Here is a 26,728-nt window from a genome sequence, read left to right as displayed (position 1 = left end):
TCCAATTACACCTGTAACCAAAAAAGCTACATATCGTCCTTTTTCTTGATTATGTCAATAGGAGTGCATCAGGTGAAATTAACAGGCAATTAAATTGGAAAATAAGGAGCCCAATATCTTATGTCAGACATTTGTCAATACTATACGAGAATGCCAGAGATAATTACCAGCTAATTAAAATCTAAGAATATGAGGTCTCTAACATCTCATTGTCTACACAAAGCCCTTTTCGCAGAGGTGAAAATATCCTCCAGATATATACAGCATTGATCCAGTATCCTCATACTGTTTCTAAAAAGAACAGACATACAGAACAGCAAATCAAGCTCCTCAGGGGCCGTATAGTAGCAGTAGCTACGCTGCCTTTCACTCTAGAGTAAAAACTCAATCCAACACAATTTTGATTTCTGTTTCATACAATCCAAAATATTCTGTCTTGCTGACCATGAACGAGAGTGGAGAAAATATACAAACAAATATACAAAGCTTTTGCTGTAATTGAGATTGACAGTCCTGGTTTTTGTGTCTGTATTCTGAAATGCTGAGACATTGTGAATGGCTCAGTCTATCAGCAAAACAAGATAAATCCATACACTGAAAAATGTTTATTTTGCAAATGCTTTGAACCATCTACATTGTAGGAGTGTGAACGTTTAAATGAGCTTGGGATCGTAAATGTTAAGAAAAATATACCTCATCGAAATACTAAATCGCTCTGCACGTCATCGTCGTTAACATTTTGAAAAATGCCAGGAGCTAGATAGGGAAGAGAAGTCATGTATAGCAATACTTTTAGAAGTTAAATGAGAAGGTGGTGAAATGCAAAGAAACTTTGTGAGGTGGAATTGAGCTCCAGCGGCAGTACAGGTGCGATGCTTCACCATCTGAAAGGGAGGCACCGTGAGACCCAAACCGCTGCTGGCAGCGGTGCAGACCCCCAACAACAGATAGGATCTTCAGACTAAAGCAGTGCGATAAGGGACGGAGTGAGAAAATCACAGTGCTGATTACAGACATGATTGTAGTTGATATGCAGCCATTATCAATGGTAGAGGATGTTGACTTCAATGCCCCAATGGCATATCTAGAACCCGACTACAAAATGCCATGTCGGAAAGCCGTGACGGCCCGGATAGAGAAATTGTACAATGATTGTTCTGCGGGTACAAAGCGCGAGCTTTCAAACACCCCATACGTGGCGTTAACAAAAGATTGTTGGACGTCTAGGAACACCAACACGCTGTCATACATTACTGCAACGAGCCATCACATTGATGAGAAGTGGGACATGTACTGACCACTTAGAACATGCAGGAGAGGCACACATCAGAGAACCTAAAAACGGCATTAACTATCATCATTGCTGAGTGGGCGGGGGACAGCAGGAAGGTGAGCGCAATCTGGCAGCCATGACTGTGGTAGTTGGAACTGCATTAACACCCTAGCGTTCATAAGCAGGATCATATCTCCATTGTGAATTCACATGTCATTTTAGGATTTGTTCTTATCATAAAAAAAAGCTGTTTAAATGTTAATATTTTTCATACATTTGTCACATCCCTACTTCATAGGATCTTTGTGTGTGTGTGCATGGGGGGGGGGGGGGGGGGGGGGGTCAGACAGACAACCCGCAGTACGCACGCACGAGGAACAAACTGCATCATTACACCCTCAACACTCAGTCTATTGTTTGAAGGTACACAGGAGGTTAAAACAGACTTTGGATTTATTTGAGGAGAGACTGACAACCAAGGAAGAGTTTTATTATTTATTTATTTGTGTGCGTCTTTCATTCACCCCTGAATGTGCTTCTGCTGCTTAGGCCCAAGCGTTTCTCTTTTTCAAATGCTAATTCAGTCTTATCCAGATGGCAAAACTCATTTCAGGCTTCACATACTGTATGGAGAGTGGCTATTGACAGGTAAAAAATAAATACATTTTCTTCCAGCTTTGTTATAATGTAATTTGCCCCATTTACTTTGACCTAAAAAAACACCTTTGTTTGTTGCATCCTGTGAAAAGTACAAAAACATCTCTGCAGAAAAGCCTGCTGTGTGGCCTTTATTTATGCTGAAAGGGCCTGAGGGACAAACTTGCGGAGACAGATTTTTTTGCTCACTGCTGATTTTATCATTCCGCAAATTACAATACAATTTGCTTGACTAAGCTAATATCCTTTATATTTTGTATCTTTTTGCCGATGGCCACCATTTTACTACCTGTGCAACGTATTCCTTGAATGAAGACACCTATCAGTAGAACTTAATACAGGAATCCTACGACTGACAGAAAGAAATCCATGAATTTAAATTCCTCGAGACATGCAAAGGCCAAAATATTCGCAGGGTCATTATCTTGGATATAATCATGGGAGAAACCCTGAAAATGTCTTGTTACTAGACCTAGAACACAGATAGACACGAAGGTGGTAAAATCAATGTGATGTGTCTGTACAGTAAAAGCCTGTGAGTTTACATTCCCTCTTTCCTTTGTTTGTCGGCCATCTTGATACCCTACCCTTCTCCTCGTCAGTTTGGGGTGATTCGGCTTCGGCGCATCGACAGCCAAGAGGTGTGTTGTGAAGTATGTAAAACCCTGAAGAAGGCGTTTGCAGAAAGCGTTGGTTTTAAAATATTAAATATGTATTTTTAAAGCAAACTTCTAATGTCTTAGTAAGAGTTACTGAATATCTTCTCTGATTATATTGAGTGAAGTCTGATTAGAGGCATGGCAGGGGTATCAAACTGCAGTGTGTTTCCTGTTTGCTGGCATATGTTTGTTTTCCCATTCATCTACAAGCTGGAGGAAATCTCAGATCTGTCCGCTACCCATTTACCTCCCACCGTGCCCAGTTCCAGCAATCAACACTCTGTTTAAACTCTATGGTTCACCGACAGAGACGCTCTGGCACAGTTACAAACAATTACTTTGGAACACTTTGATAATTGTACAATTGATACCTTAATCTTCACCTTCGGTCTAAATCACGGCATCCTTGATTTTCTCATTTACCTCAAAAACACAGACAACCGCTAATTGTTTTCAGAGATCAAATCATACATACAGCGCCTTAAGAAAGTATTCACACCAGTAAAGTATTCACACCAGTAAAGTATTCACACCAGTAAAGTATTCACACCAGTGGCGGTCAGTGCCATTTAAGATGAGGGAGGATGATACATTTTTTTATGAGCATGGCCTTATTTCTTTTACAGCACACTGGATGACTGTCATTCATATTCCATTCACCCAGTTCAATAAAAACAACGATAGGTTTAGGCTACTATAGGATACTCACATTTTCCCTGTATCCATCATGAGGTTGCTACAAACTAGCCTATGAATGAAAGTTTAGATTGTAGGTGCACAGGTCGAGAGAATGTTGAGTAATGAAGGTGACAGACAGTGGCATATTCAATACTACCTTGCACACTCTTGCCTGCATTTAGCTGATCTAGGGTGAAATCATTAGTTCAACAGTTGCAAATATGAGTTTTGTTGGACAATACAGGTATGTTTATCCCCGTTTCATTCCGTTTGCTTCCGTTTAAGAAAAGTTTAGCAGAAACAGCAGAATGAGTACATCCCTGAACACACGCAAACACAGTTCACTTTAATAGCAGCCACATAAGACTTTACAAGCCAAACCTTCATATCATGACCGCTAACTGCTACACACAGCCTACGTTGTTGTCACATCATAGTCAACATAGCTACTAGAACTAACAAATTAGTAGACCCGCTACAATCATGCAGTACAGTGTACAGTCAGAAAGCAGTTTATCAGTTACACCGGCTGCCCCGGTGGCAATAAGTTAATGAAACCAAAAGCTTACCTTGACTTGGAAGAGTTTCAGTGTTGGATAGCCATAGCCAGCTAGCTAACATAGCATCCCTCTCTGTTTGAGTAGGCTAAACTAGCTAGCTGCATCTCTCTCCCTCCTATAATTTAATTTTAATTTAAGGGCCTTTATTGGCACGGGAAACATAGGTTTATATTGCAAAAGCAAGTGAAATAGATAATAAACAAAAGTAAAATAAACAATCAAAAATCAACAGTAAACATTACACTCTCTCTCATCTCTCTTGCTAATTTAATTTCAATTTAAGGGGCTTTATTGGCACGGGAAACATATGTTTATATTGCCAAAGCAAGTGAAATAGATAATCAACAAAAGTTAAATAAATCATAAAAAATAAACAACTCTGAATAAATAAATTTCTCTCTGAGTCAACTACTCACATGTTATGCAATGCTAGCTGTAGCTTGTGCTTTTAGCACCATATTCATTCTCTGATCTTTTGACTGGGTGGACAAGAGGTCTGATAGGTTGGAGGACATCCTCCGGAAGTTGTCATGATTACTGTGTAAGTCTATGGAAAGGGATGGGAACCATGAGCCTCCTAGGTTTTGTACTGAAGTCAATGTACCCAGAGGACGACAGAAGCAAGATGTCCTCCAACGACACCATGGTGCTACCCTACAGAGTGCTGCTGAGGCTACTGTAGACATTCATTGCAAAACAGTGTGTTCTAATCAATTATTTGGTGGCATGTGAATATATTTAGTATAGTTTTATCTAAAAAGTTTACCTTTTTTAAGGTCCTCCCCTGCCTTGTCTGAGGAACCTCCACATTTTATTGTGCTGCAGAACTCATTTAAAATTGTTTAAATTTAGTTTTTTTGTCACTGGCAAAATCCTAGAGGAAAACCTGGTTCAGTCTGCTTTCCACCAGACACTGGGAGATTAATTGACCATTCAGCAGGACAATAACCTAAAACACAAGGTGTGTGGGCGAGTTACAGTTTTGACTTAAATCTGTTTGCAAATCTATGGCAAGACTTCAAATTAGTTGTCTAGCAATGATCAACAACCAATTTGATAGAGCTTGAATAATTCAGAAAATAATAAATGGGCAAATATTGTACAATCCAGGTGTGCAAAGCTCTTAGAGACTTACCCAGAAAGACACAGCTGTATTGCTGCCAAAGGTGATTCTAACATGTATTTGCTTTACCTTAACCTCCCTGTATAGACTTGTTGGCAACTGGATGCAATCTAAGGCTGGGCCTAGTACAGCTCCTAAGTCCCTTGCAGAAATGTAATGTTACAGAGAGAGGAGAAAGTATCATCCTTGCAAAGCTTATTAAACTGGCAACTTTGAGTCCCTATCAGACCCCATTCATTTCCTGTCACATATTCCAACAGAGGATGTGCTGATCTTTACGTCCTACTTTTACAAGCAAGTTTCAAGTAACACCTGGCACACTGTAACCGCTAGGAACGATGACATCAGGAACACCTGGCACACTGTAACCGCTAGGAACGATGACATCAGGAACACAGTGTCCAGATATTGATATGTGTTGACGCGGTGGAGAACTATTCTGTATTTAAATTGATCCTTGGTTTGTTGTCTTGGTTGCAGGTGCCAAGTCAATGTTTTGGTATTTCATCCTGTAGTCTTTAAGGGGGAATTCCTTTCACAATCAATGGTGGAAGGAGACACAGTGGAGCAGTGTCATCGGTTGACGGGCTACAGGATTCGTCCTATTATATCTGATTGTGCGAGATTCAATGGAAGTTCTGCTATTCCAAGTGCTGACGCACTGTGTAGACTTCCTGACTCGACTGTCAAATGGATTTTAGCCGTAGCATTTCTCTGACCTTTCAGTCAGTCATGTCTAGATCCTTACCACAGAGAAATTATTGATTTGACTACAGACATGCTGAGAAATATGATGAAATATGATGAAAATAATCAATAGCAATCAAGTTAGAACCAGGGTTCATATACATTTTTGAAAGATGGAATTTCATGACTTTTCCATGACTTTTAACCATATTTCCACAACCAACAATTGGCGGTTATAGTATGTACGTATAAAAAGTCAGTGTAATGTGGTATTGACACTGGGAGGCTGCTCTCTGATCCCATGTACCTGTCGGCACTTAACCCCTACAATGTAGAATACCTATTACTAAGGCTGGGCGATATGGCCTAAAAATCATATCTTGTTTTTTTCCAAACTTATGGGCGATTCACGGTATATATCTCAATTTTTATGTTGTTTTCTCTGAGTAAGCTTTGTTGTACAATTAAAGGTCAAATACAATGCATTTCAAACCACAGGCGCAACTTCCACTGCGGCCCCGCGGGGGGGTACATGTCCCCCCCACATTCTGAAATTGCAGTTTTGTCCCCCCCAGTTTTATCATTGTAATGTGATACAAAACGAGGCAACTGTGTGTTTAATGACAATGCGGATGCTTCCGAGTAGTCAGGTAGGCTGTTTGGAGTGTTTATCTGACTGGATAAACAAAAACAACATGTCCCCCCACTTCTAGAACCAAAGTTGTGCCCCTGTTTTAGACAGACAGCAATAATGTAATGAATCCAGAGCTTGTGTAATTATACCCAGGCTGAATATAAGCCTTACACAACCATAAGACCCACTAATAATTTATTATTTTTTCAAAATAGTTTAACCTGCTTTTTTGCAATAATCACTGATCTGGCTTTCAAGTCTATGAAAATGCCCTTTTTTGTTAAAAATGTAACCATAACCATGAATAATCCACATTCACTAATAATGACTAACTTCTTATAGCATTATAGAAAATTAACACATCTCATAAACATTCTCTTAAGCACAGGCCTAGCACAAGCTCTATTTCAAGTTCAGCCAACTTGGATCTGTTTGCTAGATTTTATTTATTTATTTTATTTTATTTAACCTTTATTTAACCAGGTAGGCAAATTGAGAACACGTTCTCATTTACAATTGCGACCTGGCCAAGATAAAGCAAAGCAGTTCGACACATACAACAACACATAGTTACACATGGAGTAAAACAAACATATAGTCAATAATACAGTGAAAAAAAAAAAATAAGTCTATATACAATGTGAGCAAGTGAGGTGAGATAAGGGAGGTGAAGGCAAACAAATATATGTATAAATAAATAAAAATATAAAAGGCCATGGAGGCGAAGTGAGTACAACACAGCAAGTAAAATAAAAAAAAAAATAAAAAAAAAAAAAAATAAAAAAAAAAATAATAAAAAAAAAAAAATAAAAAAAAAAAAAAATTAAACAATGGAATGGTTGGTTTGCAGTGGAAGAAAGTGCAAAGTAGAGACAGAAATAATGGGGTGCAAAGGAGCAAAATAAATTAATAAATAAATACAGTAGGTAAAGAGGTAGTTGTTTGGGCTAAATTGTAGATGGGTTATGTACAGGTGCAGTAATCTATGAGCTGCTCTGACAGCTGGTGCTTAAAGCTAGTGAGGGAGATAGGTGTTTCCAGTTTCAGAGATTTTTGTAGTTCGTTCCAGTCATTGAACGATAATAAGATAATAAGGTAGAACAGATTAATTGTTATTAACACACTGTTCTGTCCGTCTCCAACTGTTTGAACAGAATGCTAACCTGTCTGTCCACTTTGTTCAGATGTTGAAATGAAGTGGCCTGTCTTATTTCTCAGAATGAGAACCAGTTGCCAATTCCTTATATAATTGTGTTTTATGCTTATTGCACATTTATAAAACACAGACTAGACAGCTAGTATAACAGTCTTTGGCTAAAATGCTGCTAGTGGTAATTGGTACCGCAATGCCGAGACATTCTGAGCATTCATTTTCCAGAATCAATGTTGAATGATAATCTTGTTTTAGTAGTGTCTGCTCTGCGTGCAATTTGAGTAGTAGATACATTAAAGGGTATCAGTAGAAAAGTTCACTTCTCCTCTATTACAGTCAAATAATGTCTCTGTGTTTCAGTGTCCATATGACCCATTCTGTGTGACCAAATCCAAAATTTCATTAGAGTTACCGGCCTCAGAAATAGCAGCCCAAATAAATGCTTCACAGAGTTCAAGTAACAGACACATCTCAACATCAACTGTTGAGTGGAGACTGCGTGAAATCAGGCCTTCATGGACGAATTGCTGCAAAGAAACCACTACTAAAGGACACCAATAATAAGAAGAGACTTGCTTGGGCCAAGAAACACGAGCAATGGACATTAGACCGGTGGAAATCTGTCCTTTGGTCTGATGAGTCCAAATTTGAGATTTTTGGAACCGCCGTGTGAGACGCAGAGTAGGTGAACAGATTTTTTTAAATATTTTTTATTCATTTCACCTTTATTTAACCAGGTAGGCCAGTTGAGAACAAATTTACAACTGCGACCTGGCTAAGATAAAGCAAAGCAGTGCGACACAAACAACAACACAGAGTTACACATGGAATAAACAAACGTACAGTCAATATCACAATAGAAAATGAATAAGAAAAAAAGTCTATATACAGTGTGTACAAATGGCGTGAGGAGTTAAGGCAATAAATAGGCCATAGTGGCGAAGTAATTACAATTTAGCAAATTAACACTGGAGTGATAGATGTGCAGATGATGATGTGCAAGTAGAAGTACTGGTGTGCAAAAGAGCAAAAAAGTAAATAAAAACAATATGGGGATGAGGTAGGTAGATTGGATGGGCTATTTACAAATGGGTTGTGTACAGCTGCAGCGATCGGTTAGCTGCTCAGATAGCTGATGTTTAAAGTTAGTGAGGGAGATATAAGTCTCCAACTTCAGCGATTTTTGCAATTCGTTCCAGTCATTGGCAGCAGGGAACTGGAAGGAAAGGCGGCCAAAGGAGGTGTTGGCTTTGGGGATGACCAGTGAGATATACCTGCTGGAGCGCGTACTACAGGTGGGTGTTGTTATCGTGACCAGTGAGCTGAGATACGGCGGAGCTTTACCTAGCAAAGACTTATAGATGACCTGGAGCCAGTGGGTCTGGCAACGAATATGTAGCGGATGATCTCTGCATGTGTGGTTCCCTCCGTGAAGCATGGAGGAGGTGGTGTGATGGTGTGGGGGTTCTTTGCTGGTGACAATGTCAGTGATTTATTTAGAATTCAAGGCACACTTGACCAGCATGGCTACCACAGCATTCTGCAGCGATACGCCATCCCATCTGGTTTGCGCTTAGTGGGACTATCATTTGTTTTTCAACAGGACAATGACCCAAAACACACCTCCAGGCTGTGTAAGGGCTATTTGACCAAGAAGGAGAGTGATGGAGTGCTGCATAAGATGACCTGGCCTCCACAATCACCCGAGCTCAACCCAATTGAGATGAGTTGGACCGCAGAGTGAAGGAAAAGCAGCCAACAAGTGCTCAGCATATGTGGGAACTCCTTCATGACCATTGGAAAAGCATTCCTCATGTAGCTGGTTGAGAGAATGCCAAGAGTGTGCAAAGCTGTCATCAAGGCATAGAGTGACTACTTTGAAGAATCTAAAATATATTTTGATTTGTTTAACACTTTGTTGGTTACTACATGATTTTATATGTGTTATTTAATTGTTTTGATGTCTTCACTATTATTCTACAATGTAGAAAATAGTAAAAATAAAGAAAAACCCTTGAATGAGTAGGTGTGTCCAAACCTTTGACTGGTACTGTATATATCTTTTTTTATTATTATATTTTCACAAAAGTAGTGCACTGGGCGTTTAATAGTCCTGTATTAGGGGACCAAATATAGCCATTTGCAGTGCCAACACGGGCAAAAATATTTGTCCAACCCTACACCACATATTGTTATGGGCAATTTCACAGTAACAAAGTGACTTTAAAATGTATGCCAAGCTAATACCATTGATTGTAAAGTTTAACAAACCATATACTTATATGCTGAAGTCTACTTTTAACAATTGCCACTGAAAATTCTAATAAAACACATTTACTTGAGGAACAGTGCAGATGCAAAGTTTGGTAACAGAATTACAGTAACATCTCCCTCAGTTTTTTATGTTACCACGTTTTTCAAAAACTCCAAATATCTACTCCGAATGAAGATTCAAAGATATCTGCAGAAATAATGGGGTGTCAGCTATGATATTACACCTTGACTTTGAAAACATTATATATATTTTTTTAACTACAGTAAGTGAAGTGGATCAACACCTGGTAACAGAATTACATAATGGATTCCTGATCTGTACTATACAGAAATGCATAATTATGAATTATATTCTGTTCATGGTGATGCATAGAAATAGAAATACAAAGGTAGGAAAATGTAATATCCTCCTTTGCATGTTTGGGTATTATTTTAAACACTATTATTCTAATGAGCTCCGCACCCAAACAAGACCAAATTTGGTTGGTCCAGACAGGACCAAATCTATACCAATCATAGACGTTTATGTTTCACAAGTTTGGACACCACATTACAGCACAGTAGAGTAGAGTAGAGTACAGTAAAGACAAGTAGTGCAAAGAAGAGTAGAGTATAGTTCAGTACAGTAAATTAGAGCTCAGCAGGGTACAGTGCAGTAAAATAGAGTCCAGTAGTGTAGAGTACATTACATTATACTGGACTTTACTAATATGTGCTCTACTGCAGGGGATATTGGTATCCACCGCAGTACTCCACCAATTATAAATGATTTCAACTCAATACTTCTTGTATTATTTATTTTTTACATAAATGTACTGTAATTTAAGCTTTAAAACTGCAAAGTTTTCTCTCTGCCTCAATCCAAAATGTTTAGAATTGTAGGATATTAGCTTTAAAGCTGCAACAACAACAAAAATCTCTCTGCCCCATGACAAAATGTGTAGAATTGTCACGTTCCTGACCTATTTTTATGTTATTTTGATTATGTTTAGTTGGTCAGGGCGTGAGTTGGGGTGGGCATTGTATGTTGTGTGTGTTTGGTTAGTCTATGGGTGTTGTATGTGTATGGGATAGTGTTTGTTAGGTTGTCTAGTTATGTCTATGGCTGCCTAGATTGGGTCTCAATCAGAGACAGCTGTCATTCATTTGTCTCTGATTGGGAGCCATATTTAAGGTAGCCATGGGCAGTAGGCTTTTGTGGGTGTTTGTTTCCTGTGTTAGCGTTTGGGCCACACAGGACTGTTGCAGGTTAGTCACGTTTGTTGTTTTGTTTATTTGTAGTGTTTGTTGGTTTGCCATTAAAATCATGAATACCTCCTACTCCGCATCTTGGTCCGATCCATGCTCCTCCTCGTCTGAGGAGGAGAACGACATTGACAGCCGTTACAGAAACACCCACCACAACAGGACCAAGCGGATTGAGGAAGGAGGGCAAGAACTAAAGCAATGGAGAGAAGAGGAATGGAGTTGGGAGCAAATTTTCAATGGAGAAGGACCCTGGGCTAAGGTGGGAGAGAATCGCCGCTCTCGGGAGGAGAAGGAGGCAGCCACAGCCCAGGAGCGCTGGTATGAGGAGGCAGCACGTATGAGAGGCTGGAAGCCCGAGAGGCTCACCCAAAAATTTCTTGGGGGGGGGCTAAAGGGGAGTGTGGCGAAGCCGGGTAGGATACCTGAGCCAACTCCCCGGGCTTGCCGTGGAGTGAGAGGGCGTCGTACTGGTCAGACACCGTGTTATGCGGTAAAGCGCACGGTGTCCCCAGTACGCGTGCTTAGCCCAGTGCGGGCTATTCCACCTTGCCGCACTGGGAGGGCTAGGTTGGGCATCGAGCCGGATGCCATGAAGCCGGCCCAACGTATCTGGCCTCCAGTACGTCTCCTCGGGCCGGCGTACATGGCACCAGCCTTACATGTGGTGTCCCCGGTTCGCCTGCATAGCCCAGTGCGGGCTATTCCACCTCGCCGCACTGGCAGGGCTACGGGGACCATTCAACCTGGTAAGGTTGGGGAGGCTCGGTGCTCAAGAGCACGTGTCCTCCTTCACGGTCCGGTATATCCGGCGCCACCTTCCCACCCCAGTCCAGTACCACCAGTGCCTACACCACGCACCAGGCTTCCAGTGCATCTCCAGAGCCCTGTTCCTCTTCCACGCACTCTCCCTATGGTGCGTGTCTCCAGCCCAGTGCCTCCAGTTCCGGCACCACGCACCAAGCCTCCTGTGCGTCTCCAGAGCCCGGTACGCACTGTTCCTTCTCCCCGCACTCGCCCTAAGGTGCGTGCCCTCAGCCCGGTACCTCCAGTTCCGGTACCACGCACCAGGCCTAGAGTGCGCCACGAGAGTCCAGTGTGCCCTGTTGTTGTTCCCCGCACTAGCCTGAAGGTGCGTGTCCTTAGCCCGGTACCTCCAGTTCCGGTACCACGCACCAGGCCTACAGTGCGTCTCAGCCGGCCAGAGTCTGCCGTCTGCCCAGCGGCGCCTGAACTGCCCGTCTGCCCAGCGGCGCCTGAACTGCCCGTCTGCCCAGCGGCGCCTGAACTGCCCGTCTGCCCAGCGGCGCCTGAACTGCCCGTCTGCCCAGCGGCGCCTGAACTGCCCGTCTGCCCAACGCCGTCTGAACTGTCCGTCTGCCATGAGCCTGCAAAGCCGCCCGTCTGCCATGAGCCTGCAAAGCCGCCCGTCTGCCATGAGCCTACAGAGCCGTCCGCCAGACAGGAGCCGCTAGAGCCGTCCGCCAGACAGGAGCCGCTAGAGCCTTCCGCCAGACCGGATCAGCCAGAGCCTTCCGCCAGACCGGATCAGCCAGAGCCTTCCGCCAGACCGGATCAGCCAGAGCCTTCCGCCAGACCGGATCAGCCAGAGCCTTCCGCCAGACCGGATCAGCCAGAGCCTTCCGCCAGACCGGATCAGCCAGAGCCTTCCGCCAGACCGGATCAGCCAGAGCCTTCCGCCAGGTTCTGACCAGCCAGGATCCGTCAGCCAGCCAGGATCCGCCAGCCAGCCAGGATCCGCCAGCCAGTCCGGAGCTGCCGTCCCTCAGCCCGGAGCTGCCGTCCCTCAGCCCGGAGCTGCCGTCCCTCATCCCGGTGCTGCCCCTTATCCCGGTGCTGCCCCTTATCCCGATGCTGCCCCTTCAGTTAGGTGGGTTTAGTTGGAGGGTGGTCATTGGGTGGGGGATACGGAAGCGGGTAGTGACTATGGTGGTGTGGGGACAGCGTCCAGAGCCGGAGCCACCACCGTGGACAGATGCCCACCCAGACCCTCCCCTAGACTTTTGGTGGTGCGTTCGGAGTACGCACCTTGAGGGGGGGGTTATGTCACGTTCCTGACCTATTTTTATGTTATTTTGATTATGTTTAGTTGGTCAGGGCGTGAGTTGGGGTGGGCATTGTATGTTGTGTGTGTTTGGTTAGTCTATGGGTGTTGTATGTGTATGGGATAGTGTTTGTTAGGTTGTCTAGTTATGTCTATGGCTGCCTAGATTGGGTCTCAATCAGAGACAGCTGTCATTCATTTGTCTCTGATTGGGAGACATATTTAAGGTAGCCATGGGCAGTAGGCTTTTGTGGGTGTTTGTTTCCTGTGTTAGCGTTTGGGCCACACAGGACTGTTGCAGGTTAGTCACGTTTGTTGTTTTGTTTATTTGTAGTGTTTGTTGGTTTGCCATTAAAATCATGAATACCTCCTACTCCGCATCTTGGTCCGATCCATGCTCCTCCTCGTCTGAGGAGGAGAACGACATTGACAGCCGTTACAAGAATAGCAGGAAATTAGTTTGAAAACATCACAAAAGGGGTCCCCGGACCCAAAAAGTTTGAGAACCCTTGCTCTACTCTACTGTACTGAACTCTACTGGGTGAGTTTGGTTTGTCAAGTACCCGTTTCATGAGAATCACCCTACTCTACTTGTCTTTTCTTTACTGTACTCTACTGTGCTCTGTTGTGCTCTACAGCAACTGTGGTTTGTAACTACTATAATTTCTCATTGGGACCAATTCAATTGCAGTCATTGTGTTACTTGATTTTTCGGTCACTCTGCTATCGATTTAGTAACAGAGTGATGCGTTTTAATCACTTAATAGTTCAAAGCTGTTATCAGTAAAAACACTATAACTAATTGGTAGGTCTACCTTGTTACTTCTGTGAACTTCCATAATCCTCCCCCATGAGAGAGGAATATTATAAAATATCTTTACGATATAAGGGTTTTTGTTAACAGAACAACAAGACATTAGACAATATTTCTTAAACTTACAGAAGGCAAATCATTTCTGAAAAACAAAATCTAAGTTTTAACATTATTGTGTTTTGATGTATTTCTATTACCTGTAGACTTTTTCTGGTAATATTTTCTAAGACCCCTTTTCCATCTGTGTGACCAGAAATCAAAACCTTTGCTTATTAAACATGTTTAAACTGATTAAACATGTTTCAACTGATTAAACATTTTTAGGATGGAAAATGTACCTGTAACTAAAATATAGACTTCGTTTTCATTTCACACCAAATTTGACATGCTCTTATAAACCTCACGTTGGTGCTCATGGGTCTTTTACATGGAAATAACCTTATTAATCTGCTGTATTGCTAGAGCACAACAATAAATAGGTTATTTTCACCTGGGAGACTAGCTCTCATAATGGAGATGCACAATAAGCATGCAGAGGACATTTCTGGTGAGAATAGCCCCAATCTCATGGCTACACCCGGACATTAGGAGGAGTCATTAGGCCTGTTTAAATGAGGTCATTAAGCTGATGAAATGAGGCTGTATTTCTGAGTGCGGATGCAAAGGCAGGAGTCCACGCCATTCCTCATTGTTAGCTAGGCATAGTGTGTGTGTGTGTGTGTGTGTGTGAGAGAAATATTGAGTCAAGTGTGTCATAACTCTGGCTGAGTGTAATAGTTTGGAGGGGGCAAAAGTGAACCGCGTAAAAAAGTTAACGATAAAGTCCATCTCTGTCGTATAAAAACATTAATAGCGGCAATAAACTCCGTAAGAATTTAATTGCACTTTAATATTTGTATGCAAGACAATAAAGGCCTGGATGCCCAGTAATTAGGCTGCAGTATTTATTCCCCCTCTAGCTGACGTTATTTAATCTAAACTGAAGTGAACCGGGACAGGGTGAGTAGAGAAAGCCCCTTATCACAGACAGCTATAGTTTTCCACCAACCAGAGACCTTCTACAACCAAAGCTATGGCATCTTCCACTAAAGCTGCACTGCATTCTCAGTCAACAAAGCTAAATCCCAATGTCACACAGCTATGTCCAACACGTGTTGTACATCACAATCTTTTCCAAACAACCCAACAATAGTCAAGTGCTACTAATTAACCCCTAGACTGCTAGAGGTTAATGCATTCTTATTGTCACGTAAACACCACAAGGACATCACTCTACAGTTCGTCTGTCTCACATGGGTGGAGAACATAGATAAAGAATGTCAGAGAAGCAGTGAAAGAGTTGAATGTGAAATGGGATGAGAAGAGAGAAGATAGGTCTATAGAAATACATAAAAGGCCAATGACAACACAGTGTAATCCTCCTCAAGCACAAAGAGAAAAAATACACGGTCATTCTACAAGACAAGGCTTAGAAGGACAGAGGGAGAGCATTTCTGAGGTGCATTCCTAAACTAACACACTTCACTTGTGTGTTGGGTGGCATTGTGATGGGAATATATATATGCCTGTGTGTTAATGGTAGAGACAGCAAACAACCCAGCAAACTGGGAACATTCCCAGAACATTAGCTAAGATTCCCATTAAGTTCTAGTTAGGGGTTTATCTAACATTAAGATGATAACATCCCAAAAACATTCAGAGTATGTTTTTGATTAAATCTATTTATCAAAAATGTTTTACATGAAATATCCTTGGAATGTTCTCCTAACATTCACTAAAATGTTGTGCACAACATCTGTAGCAACCACAGAACATTCCCCAAAAGTTTGTATGTTGTATAAAACATTTGCCTGAATGTTCCTATAACACATTTAATCTGTTCTTTAAAAAGGTTCCCAGGATGTTTGATTAGGTTGTGGGAACATCACAAAATATATGTTCCCAAAACACTAGAACTGCCCAGTTGTGCTGATGATTCTACAATGTTTATTTTACACTGCAATGAATTAGGTAAAACTTAAATATAAAATGTTCTAAAAGTTCTTGAAATGTTCTGAGGATATCAAAAACGAAGTAAAATGTTAGTTTAAACCTAAACCTAAAAAAAAATGTTAGGAATTTCAGAGAAACATAATTCTTACAACATTAAGGGAATGTCCTATGCAACCTAACTTAAGCGTATGAATGTCATCACAACTGAGCATATTTTGTGTTTTGGGAACCTCTCTCGTAATGTACCCACACTGTTCCCACAAGCTAATTAAATGTTCTCGGAACCTTTAATGAACTCAGAAAGGCTTTTCTGTCAACATTCTTGCAACATCAAAGGAATGTTTTGTGGACATTCATACAAAATGATCTGAATGTGACTTATTTCATTTTATTACAACATTAAGGGAATGTCCTGTGCAACCCAACTTAAACATTGTATGAATGTCATCTCAACTGGACAGTTGTATTGTTTTGGGAACCTACAGTATGTCTATACCAACAATGGTCCCACAACCTAAAGAAATGTTTTAGGAACTTTTAAAGATCATAAAAAATGTGTTCTGGGAATGATTTTGCAACTTCAGGCAAACCTGTTAAAAACATTGTAATAATCAGCACAAATTGACAGTTTTTGTGTTTTGGGATGTGATTTCTTTCTTTCAGCATCTTGAGAGAATGAATATGGGGTTAGGGAGCGTCTGTAAAGGTGGTGGTGCTATCTTTATCAGCATCATAAAAGCTGATAGTATTACAACCACGGAATATGCATCCAAGCCGAAACGAAACCTTATCAAAAACATTTTTAACAGCTTTTAATTTCCTTTGAAATCAGTCAAACGGATGTCATTTGGAAATTTGGCACCGAAATTCTTTCCAGTATATTGCGTTTTCTGCTTGGTCCCTAAACGTCATTTCTGCACGAAAGAAGCAGAGATGAAAGAGGTAACAAACTTTACCGATGTCAACTACAGTAGATTGAAGCATTAATTATATCAATGTATGCCATTATTCTGGTAAAGTAAGGGTTTATTTAGTCTTCTAGGGGAACAAGTAATGACAGAAGAGAAGCTGCATGTATCTAATTACAGACAAGTTGTTACGAAGCTGGCCATTACTTCTCACATTAAAAAGGTTTAAAATATGACTGGAATAGGATTTACTCAAAAAGATTAGTTTTATTTTCCATAAATATAATAAATACACAGACTTAAAACAGGCAGGGGTTTTCAAACCATCTCAATAGTTGTTTCTTTGCAGCAATCAATTCAACCATGAAGGCCTGATTCACACAGTCTCCTCTGAACAGCTCCTCTGAAATGTTGAGATGTGTCTGTTACGTGTCTGTTACTTGAACTCTGTGAAGCATTTATTTGGGCTGCAATTTCTGAGGCTGGTAACTAATGAACTTGTCCTCTGCAGCAGAGGTAACTCTGGGTCTTCCTTTCCTGTGGTGGTCCTCATGAGAGTCAATTTCATCATAGAACTTGATGGTTTTTGCAACTGCACTTGAAGAAACGTTCAAAGTTCTTGAAATGTCCCTTCATGTCTTAAAGTAATGACGGACAGTCATTTCTCTTTGCACCTCACTCTGACCATCGCTCTGGCACCCTTAGGGCCCCTTCGTAAATTCACTCTGGCTACCTACTCCGATTTCAGAGCGATCTCGTCTGAGTGTGCCAGAGTGCAGAATAACTGATGAATTTACCTTTACTCTGCGATCCGACTCATCCCAAACCATCTCAATAGTGATTTCTTTGCAGCAATTCGACAACGAAGCTGGTTCAGAGAATGGCAAAGCTGTCATCAAGGCAAAGAGTGGCTACTATGAAGAATCGCAAATATAAATTATATTTTTATTTGTTTAACACTTTTTTGGTTGTTACATGATTCCATATGTGTTATTTCATAGTTTTGATGTCTTCACTTTTATTCTACAATAAGGAAAAACCCTGGAATGGGTAGGTGTGTCCAAACTTTTGATTGGTACTGTAAATGAACCAATACCTGTACAAAAACACATGAACACACACAATTACAGGAGGTTGGTGGCACCTTAATTGGTGAGAACAGGCTTGTGGTAATGGCTGGAGCGGAATTGGTGGAATGGTATCAAATGAGCAGATGTGTCCAAACCATTTCATTTGCTCTGTTCCTGCCATTATTATGAGCTGTCCTCCCCGCAGCACAATTAAAATAGACTGTTTGGGTTGAAATGGTTGGAAAGATCTAAACTATGCCTTAAATATCAAAAATGGAATATAGGCAGGTACCCAGTTCACTACATAATATTCAAAAATACAATTAAATGCAGAGAAAATGTCTCTGTTTGAGAGTTGAGCATCTCATCCTCACACAAATTGACTAATACCCGACAAAAATTACGTAAATGATACGCAGAGACATAGGCCTATCTAAAAAGGCCTGTAAAAAAATGGTTCCGCCATCTCTGTCTGTACAGTGCATGTTCTATATTTGCAGGTTAGGGTCGGGTGCAGGCCTCAGATTTTCACTTTATCACATATAGTTGGGCGGTTGTGGATGGGTTATTAGCAATTGCGGGTGAACAAACAGTTTGTAACATGGTTGGTTATGTTTCCACATGACACTGCAGAAATATGTATTTGATGCTTATGTATTCCTATTTCTTGGTTGAATTTACATATCAATAAGGTGTTATGCTATTGGTCATGCTTGCAGATAGGGGGAGATCGCAAACGTAAATTCTTCCCAGTCTGATATTGGCATACAAAGCGGGAAGTCACGTTCTGAAATACAGTATTCTATTTTCATATTTACAATGTGTACGAGTTCACTATGTGAATATCCCGATGTATATACAGTGAATTTGGAAATTATTCAGACCCCTTGACTTTTTCCACATTTTGTTACATTAGTCTTTTTCTAAAATTGATTAAATCGTTTTTTCCCCTTTTCAATTTACACACAATACCACATAATGACAAAGCAAAAACTGTTTTTTAGAAATGTTTGCAAATGTATTTAAAATAAAAGACCAAAATATCACATTTACATAAGTATTCAGACCCTTTACTCAGAACTTTGTTGAAGCACCTTTGGCAGCGATTACAGCCTCTTGGGTATGACGCTACAAGCTTGGCACACCTGTATTTGGGGAGTTTCTCCCATTCGCCTCTGCAGATCATCTCAAACTCTGTCGGGTTGGATGGGGAGCGGCGCTGCACAGCTATTTTCAGGTCTCTCCAGAGATGTTCGATCGGGTGCAAGTCTGGGCTCTGGCTGGGCCACTCAAGGACATTCAGAGACTTCGAAGCCACTCCTGCATTGTCTTGGCTGTGTGCTTATGATCGTTGTCCTGTTGGAAGGTGAACCTTCGCCCCAGTCTGAGGTCCTGAGCGCTCTGGAGCAGGTTTTCATCAAGGGTCTTTGCTTTGCTCCGTTCATCTTTCCCTCGATCCTGACTAGTCTCCCAGTCCCTGCCACTGAAAAAATCCCCACAGCATGATGGTGGTGGCAGCATCATTGGTGCCAGGTTTCCTTCAGACGTGAAGCTTGGCTTTCAGGCCAAAGAGTTCAATCTTGGTTTCATCAGACCAGAGAATCTTGTTTCTCATGGTCTGAGAGTCCTTTAGGTGCCTTTTGGCAAACTCCAAGCGGGCTGTCATGTGCCTTTTACTGAGGAGTGGCTTCAGTCTGGCCACTCTACCATAAAGGCCTGATTAGTTGAGTGCTGCAGAGATGGTTGTCCTTCTGGAAGGTTCTCCCATCTCCACAGAGGAACTCTGGAGTTCTGTCAGAGTAACCATTGGGTTCTTTGTCACCTCTCTCACCAAGGCCCTTCTCCCCTGATTGCTCAGTTTGGCCGGGAGGCCCGCTCTAAGAAGAGTCTTGGTGGTTCCAAACTTCTTCCGTTTAAGAATGATGGAAGCCACTGTGTTCTTGGGGACCTATAATGCTGCAGAAATGTTTTGGTACCCTTCCCCAGTTAGCTAGTGTAAAATACTTCACACTGCTTGCTTAGCAAATACCACTTCCTCCTGATTCGGCCCAAACCTTTACCGATCTCGGGACTCTGCCTCACAAACACACGAGACCGTCCTCCTTCAAGCATCTTAGCCGACTGCCCCACCTCAAAAGGCTAATGAGGCGACGCAAGCTGGACACTTAATGCTGAGGAGTAAGTTTCACACATCCCCATGTGCTACACATACATACTCTAATTGTAATGGTCACATTAGCCCGTTAGCATGGAATAACTGTGGATTAGCTAACAGATGAATCACGAATCTACAGCCATCAACATACTGTTGTCTTACACATTAATGTGCTTCCTTGTTTCTATCGTCAGGTACTTCCATGTATTGTATTTTGTACTATTTTTGTAATTGTTATGTTTGATTACAAAATGCAGTCTGATATTGAAATGCAAATGACGAATCACAAATGTACAACCATCAACATCCTGTTGTCCTGCACATCTAATGTGCTTCCTTGTATCTATTGACAGAATGAACACCAATCAACTGGGATCGCTGACTGGACAGTCCTTTATTTAAAAACACAAAGCAAGAGAGTTATGAAGTACGATCACATCGGTTACACTGGTGCCGAGACCAGTCTTCTTGTCTTTGCTGGACAGATGTTACGTGTGTGTGTGATACTGCACTGCATTCCTACTATTAATAATAAGTCATCTGTGCTTTGTTTATCTCTTGTCTATTTTCAGTGCTGTATATTGTGATGTAAAAAGTGGCCTAGAAAAATAACATGTTTCAATGCGGTGGATACGATGTTGTTAAAATTCATAGTATCATCTCAACCTTAGTACATAAATAATTACTGTGTTCGTTCATGAGTTCTAATCAGTGTAGATTTTTTTGGTCCAGTTTTACTCAATTTCTCCAGTAGGCAAGCAGTGGAGCAGCAGTCCTGCTGAATGGCTGGCAGGCATATGGTAAATAGGCTCTTAAATTAGGTCCCTGGTCCTCTAGCTTAGTTATCTGTGATGATTGGAACTGTGCGTGTGTGTGCGTGTGTGTGTGTGTGTGTGTGTGTGTGTGTGTGTGTGTGTGTGTGTGTGTGTGTGTGTGTGTGTGTGTGTGTGTGTGTGTGTGTGTGTGTGAGATCCATTCTCCCCCTGGCACGTTTACCATGTCTCATTGAACAGGGAAATATGCAGGTCACACATCCATAGAATTCTGGTCACATTTTTACCTTGAGTCAATACAAATTTAAATTATTTGAATAAAAACTGCCAAATGTATTTTTTTTCTTTCTCCTTTTGTTTCCATTTAATACATTTGAATGTTTTTTGTATTTGAAATTATAATAAATCAAAAGTTGGTTGCCTCAACACAGATGTATGAAGGGTGCCTGAGTTTTAGAAACTGAGATAGAAACAGAGAGAAAATGGTTAGCAGCATAGCTACCGGGAACTATAAAACTCCTGCACAGAGTATGATTTACAATGGTTGGTAAAAGTGTGGTTGTCATAGTGAAAACGTCTTAAAATGAATATGATAGATACGTCTTAAAGTGGATATAACATGTTTTATAATCCTTTATAATCCTTAATCCTATAAATGTAAATATTTTTACAGTAGATGATCGCCGTACAGTCTGGAATAGGAAATATTTAAAGAAGTATTTTTCACTGATGAGTAATTTGACATTTTTCTATGTATTTGTCCAACAAAAAAATATGTCAACTGATTTGTTAGGTTGTCTTCTCAGCTTGTGGGGAAAAACAAGTTTCTAATGAACAAACAATTACTTATTTGAATTTATCTCTCTGGTCTTTCTTGACAGTAGGGGGGGGGGGGGGTTCACAAACATTAGCTTCAATCAATGGCTGGCTGTCATGAAATGTGTCAGAGACAGCACCTTCAAGTCTATCTCCATCTAATTCAGACAGTCACAGAGGACAATCGAAACACCTTTTAAACACCTCCCTCCTCAATCTTGCCAATCTAATCATGTCGCTGAAGACAACCCACACACCCACACTCTGTCTCTCTCTCCGTCTCTATCACTCCCTCTCCTTCCCTCTAGTCCCCCGGTCTGCTCCCCTCTCTCACCGTGGCCATACGTTGCCTACAAAAGACAAAAAAGACACAAAATGTAAACAAATAAATCAAATCAAATTGTATTTGTCACATGCACCGAATACAACAGGTGTAGACCTTACAGTGAAATGCTTACTTATAAGTCCTTAACCAACAATGCAGTTTTAAGGAAATACCCCCAAAAAGTAAGAGATAAGAATAACAAATAATTAAAGAGCAGCGGTAAATAACAATAGCGGGGCTATATACAGGGGTACCGGTACAGAGTCAATGGCTTTGGGGTAGAAGCCTCTTGGACCTAGACTTGGTGCTCCGGTACTCCTTTCCGTGCGGTAGCAGAGAGAACAGTCTATGACTAGGGTGGCTGGAGTCTGACAATTTTTAGGGCCTTCCTCTGACACCGCCTGGTATAGAGGTCCTGGATGAAAGGAAGCTTGGCCTGGCCCCGGTGATGTACTGGGCCGTTCGCACTACCCTCTGTAGTGCCTTGCGGTCGGAGGCCGAGCAGTTGCCATACCAGGCAGTGATGCAACCGGTCAGGATGCTCTCGATGGTGCAGCTGTAAAACATTTTGAGGATTTGAGGACCCATGCCAAATCTTTTCAGTCTCCTGAGGGGGAATAGGTTTTGTTGTGCCCTCTTCACAGCTGTCTTGGTGTGCTTGGACCATGTTAGTTTGTTGGTGATGTGGACGCCAAGGAACTTGAAGCTCTCAACCTGCTCCACTACAGCCCCGTCGATGAGAATGGCGGCGTGTTCGGCCCTCCTTTTCCTGTAGTCCACAACCATCTCCTTTGTCTTGATCACGTTGAGGGAGAGATTGTTGTCCTTACACCACACGGTCAGGTCTCTGACGTCCTCCCTATAGGCTCGTTGTCGGTGATCAGGCCTACCACTGCTGTGTCATCAGCAAACCTAAAGATGGTATTGGAGTTGTGCCTGGCCGTGCAGTCATGAGTAAACAGGGAGTACAGGAGGGGACTGAGCACGCCCCCCTGAGTGGCCCCCGTGTTGAGGATCAGAGTGGCAGATGTGTTGTTACCTACCATTACCACCTGGGGGCAGCCCATCAGCAAGTCCAGGATCCAGTTGCAGAGGGAGGTCTTTAGTCCCAGGGTCCTTAGCTTAGTGATGATCTGTGAGGGCACTATGCTGTTGACGCTGACTGTAGTCAATGAATAGCATTCTAACATACAGTTGAAGTCGGAAGTTTACATACACCTTAGCCAAATACATTTAAACTCAGTTTCACAATTCCTGACATTTAATCCTAGTAAAAAATCCCTGTCTTAGGTTAGGTAGGATCACCACTTTATTTAAAAAAAATTGAAATGTCAGAATAATAGTAGAGTGATTTGTTTATTTCAGCTTTTATTTCTTTCATCACATTTCCAGTGGGTCAGAAGTTTACATACACTCAATTAGTATTTGCTAGCATTGCCTTTAAATTGTTTCACTTGGGTCAAAGGTTTCGGGTAGCCTTCCACAAGCTTCCCACAATAAGTTGGGTGAATTTTGGCCCATTCCTCTTGACAGAGCTGGTGTAACTGAGTCAGGTTTGTAGTCTGCCCACAAATTTTCCATGGGATTGAGGTCAGGGATTTGTGATGGCCTCTCCAATACCTTGACTTTGTTGTCCTTAAGCCATTTTGCCACAACTTCGGAAGTATGCTTGGGGTCATTGTCCATTTGGAAGACCCATTTGCGACCAAGCTTTAACTTCCTGACTGATGTCTTGAGATGTTGCTTCAATATATCCACATAATCTTCCTGCCTCATGATGACATCTATTTTGTGATGTGCACCAGTCCCTCCTGCAGCAAAGCACCCCCACAACATGATGCTGCCACCCCCGTGCTTCATGGTTGGGATGGTGTTCTTCGGCTTGCAAGCATCCCCCTTTTCCCTCCAAACATAACGATGGTCATTATGGCCAAACAGTTATATTTTTGTTACATCAGACCAGAGGACATTTCTCCAAAAAGTACGATCTTTGTCCCCATGTGCAGTTGCAAACCGTAGTCTGGCTTTTTTATGGCGGTTTTGGAGCAGTGGCTTCTTCCTTGCTGAGTGGCCTTTCAGGTTATGTCGATATAGGACTCGTTTTACTGTGGATATAGATACTTTTGTACCTGTTTCCTCCAGCATCTTCACAGAGTCCTTCGCTGTTGTTCTGGGATTGATTTGCACCTCTCGCACCAAAGTACGTTCATCTCTAGGAGACAGAATGCGTCTCCTTCCTGAGCGGTATGATGGCTGCGTGGTCCCATGGTGTTTATACTTGCGTAATATTGTTTGTACAGATGAACGTGGTACCTTCAGGCGTTTGGAAATTGCTCCCAAGAATGAACCAGACTTGTGGAGGTCTACAATTTTTTTTCTGAGGTCTTGGCTGATTTATTTAGATTTTCCCATGATGTCAAGCAAAGAGGCACTGAGTTTGAAGGTAGGCCTTGAAATACATTCACAGGTACACCTCCAATTGACACAAATTGACACACAAATTGTGTCAATTAGCCTATCAGAAGAGCCAGAAAAGCCATGACACCATATTCTGGAATTTTCCAAGCTGTTTAGAGGCACAGTCAACTTAGTGTATGTAAACTTCTGGCCCACTGGAAATGTGATACAGGGAATTATAAGTGAAATAATCTGTCTGTAAACAATTGTTGGAAAAATTACTTTTGTCATGCACAAAGTAGATGTCCTAACCAACTTGCCAAAATTATAGTTTGTTCACAAGAAATTTGTGGAGTGGTTGAAAAACAAGTTTTAATGACTTCAACCTAAGTGTACGTAAACTTACGACTTCAACTGTAGGAGTTCCAGTTGTCCAGGTGGGAAAGGGCAGTGTGGAGTGCAATAGAGATAGCATAATCTGTGGATCTGTTGGTGCGGTATGCAAATTGGAGTGGGTCTAGGGTTTCTGGGATAATGGTGTTGATGTGAGCCATGACCAGCCTTTCAAAGCATTTCATGGCTACAGACCTAAGTGCTACGGGTCGGTAGTCATTTAGGCAGATTACCTTAGTGTTCTTGGGCACAGGGACTATGGTGGTCTGCTTGAAGCATGTTGGCATTACAGACACAGACAGGGAGAGGTTGAAAATGTCAGTGAAGACACTTGCCAGTTGGTCAGCGCATGCTTGGAGTACACGTCCTGGTAATCCATCTGGTCCAGCGGCCTTGTGAATGTTGACCTGTTTAAAGGTCTTGCTCACATCGGCTGCAGAGAGCGTAATCACACAGTCGTCCAGAACAGCTGATGCTCTCATGTATGTTTCAGTGTTACTTGCCTCGAAGCGAGCATAGAAGTTATTTTGCTTGTCTGGTAGGCTTGTGTCACTGGGCAGCTCTTGGCTGTGCTTCCCTTTGTAGTCTGTAATAGTTTGCAAGCCCTGCCACATCCGATGAGCGTCGGAGCCGGTGTAGTACGATTCGATCTTAGTCCTGTATTGACGCTTTGCCTGTTTGATGGTTCATCGGAGGGCATAGCGGGATTTCTGATAAGCTTCTGGGTTAGAGTCCCGCTCCTTGAAAACGGCAGCTCTACCCTTTATCTCAGTGCGAATCTTGCCTGTAATCCATGGCTTCTGGTTGGGGTATGTACGTACAGTCACTGTGGGGACGACGTCATCGATGCACTTATTGATAAAGCCAGTGACTGATGTGGTGTACTCCTCAATGCCACCGGAAGAATCCCGGAACATATTCCAGTCTGTGCTAGCAAAACAGTCCTGTAATTTAGCATCTGCTTCATCTGACCACTTTTTTATAGACTGAGTCACTGGTACTTCCTGCTCTAATTTTTGCTTGTAAGCAGGAGGATAGAGTTATGGTCAGATTTTCCAAATGGATGGCGAGGGAGAGCTTTGTACGCGTCTCTTTGTGTGGAGTAAAGGTGGTCTCGATTTTTTTCCCCCTCTGGTTGCACATTTAACATGTTGATAGAAATTAGGCAAAACTGATTTAAGTTTCCCTGCATTAAAGTCATCGAACACTTGGAGCGCCACCTCTGGATGAGTGTTTTCCTGTTTGCTTATGGCGGAATACAGCTCATTGAGTGCGGTTTTAGTGCCAGCCTCGGTCTGTGGTGGTATGTAGACAGCTACGAAAAATACAGATGAAAACTCTCTAGGTAAATAGTGTGGTCAACAGCTTATCATGAGATGCTCTACCTCAGGCTAGCAAAACCCTGAGACTTCCTTAGATATTGTGCACCAGCTATTGTATTAAAATATGCATAGGCCCCCACCCCGTGTCTTACCAGAGGCTGCTGTTCTGTCATGCCGATAGAGTGTATAACCCGCCAGCTGTATGTTCTTAATGTCGTCATTCAGCAACGACTCGGTGAAACATAAGATATTCATTTCTAATGTCCCCTTGGTAGGATATACAGTGGGGAGAACAAGTATTTGATACACTGCCGATTTTGCAGGTTTTCCTACTTACAAAGCATGTAGAGGTCTGTCATTTTTATCATAGGTACACTTCAACTGTGAGAGACGGAATCTAAAACTTAAATCCAGAAAATCACATTGTATGATTTTTAAGTAATTAATTTGCATTTTATTGCATGACATAAGTATTTGATCACCTACCAACCAGTAAGAATTCCGGCTCTCACAGACCTGTTAGTTTTTCTTTAAGAAGCCCTCCTGTTCTCCACTCATTACCTGTATTAACTGCACCTGTTTGAACTCGTTACCTGTATAAAAGACACCTGTCCACACACTCAATCAAACAGACTCCAACCTCTCCACAATGGCCAAGACCAGAGAGCTGTGTAAGGACATCAGGGATAAATTGTAGACCTGTACAAGGCTGGGATGGGCTACAGGACAATAGCCAAGCAGCTTGGTGAGAAGGC

General features: G+C 42.0%; 1 protein-coding gene across 1 annotated transcript in view; it reads right to left on the bottom strand.

Annotated features, from left to right (window-relative positions):
* The window catches only part of LOC139582718 (kelch-like protein 29), a 341,969-nt gene that overhangs the window by 156,479 nt on the left and 158,762 nt on the right, over positions 1-26,728 (bottom strand). The gene's annotated exons all lie outside the window — the stretch shown is intronic.

The sequence above is a fragment of the Salvelinus alpinus genome, chromosome 8, assembly GCF_045679555.1.
Source record: "Salvelinus alpinus chromosome 8, SLU_Salpinus.1, whole genome shotgun sequence".
Lineage (NCBI taxonomy): Eukaryota > Metazoa > Chordata > Actinopteri > Salmoniformes > Salmonidae > Salvelinus > Salvelinus alpinus.
The sequence above is the reverse complement of the archived record's forward strand: the minus strand, read 5'-3'. Positions and strand labels throughout refer to the sequence as shown.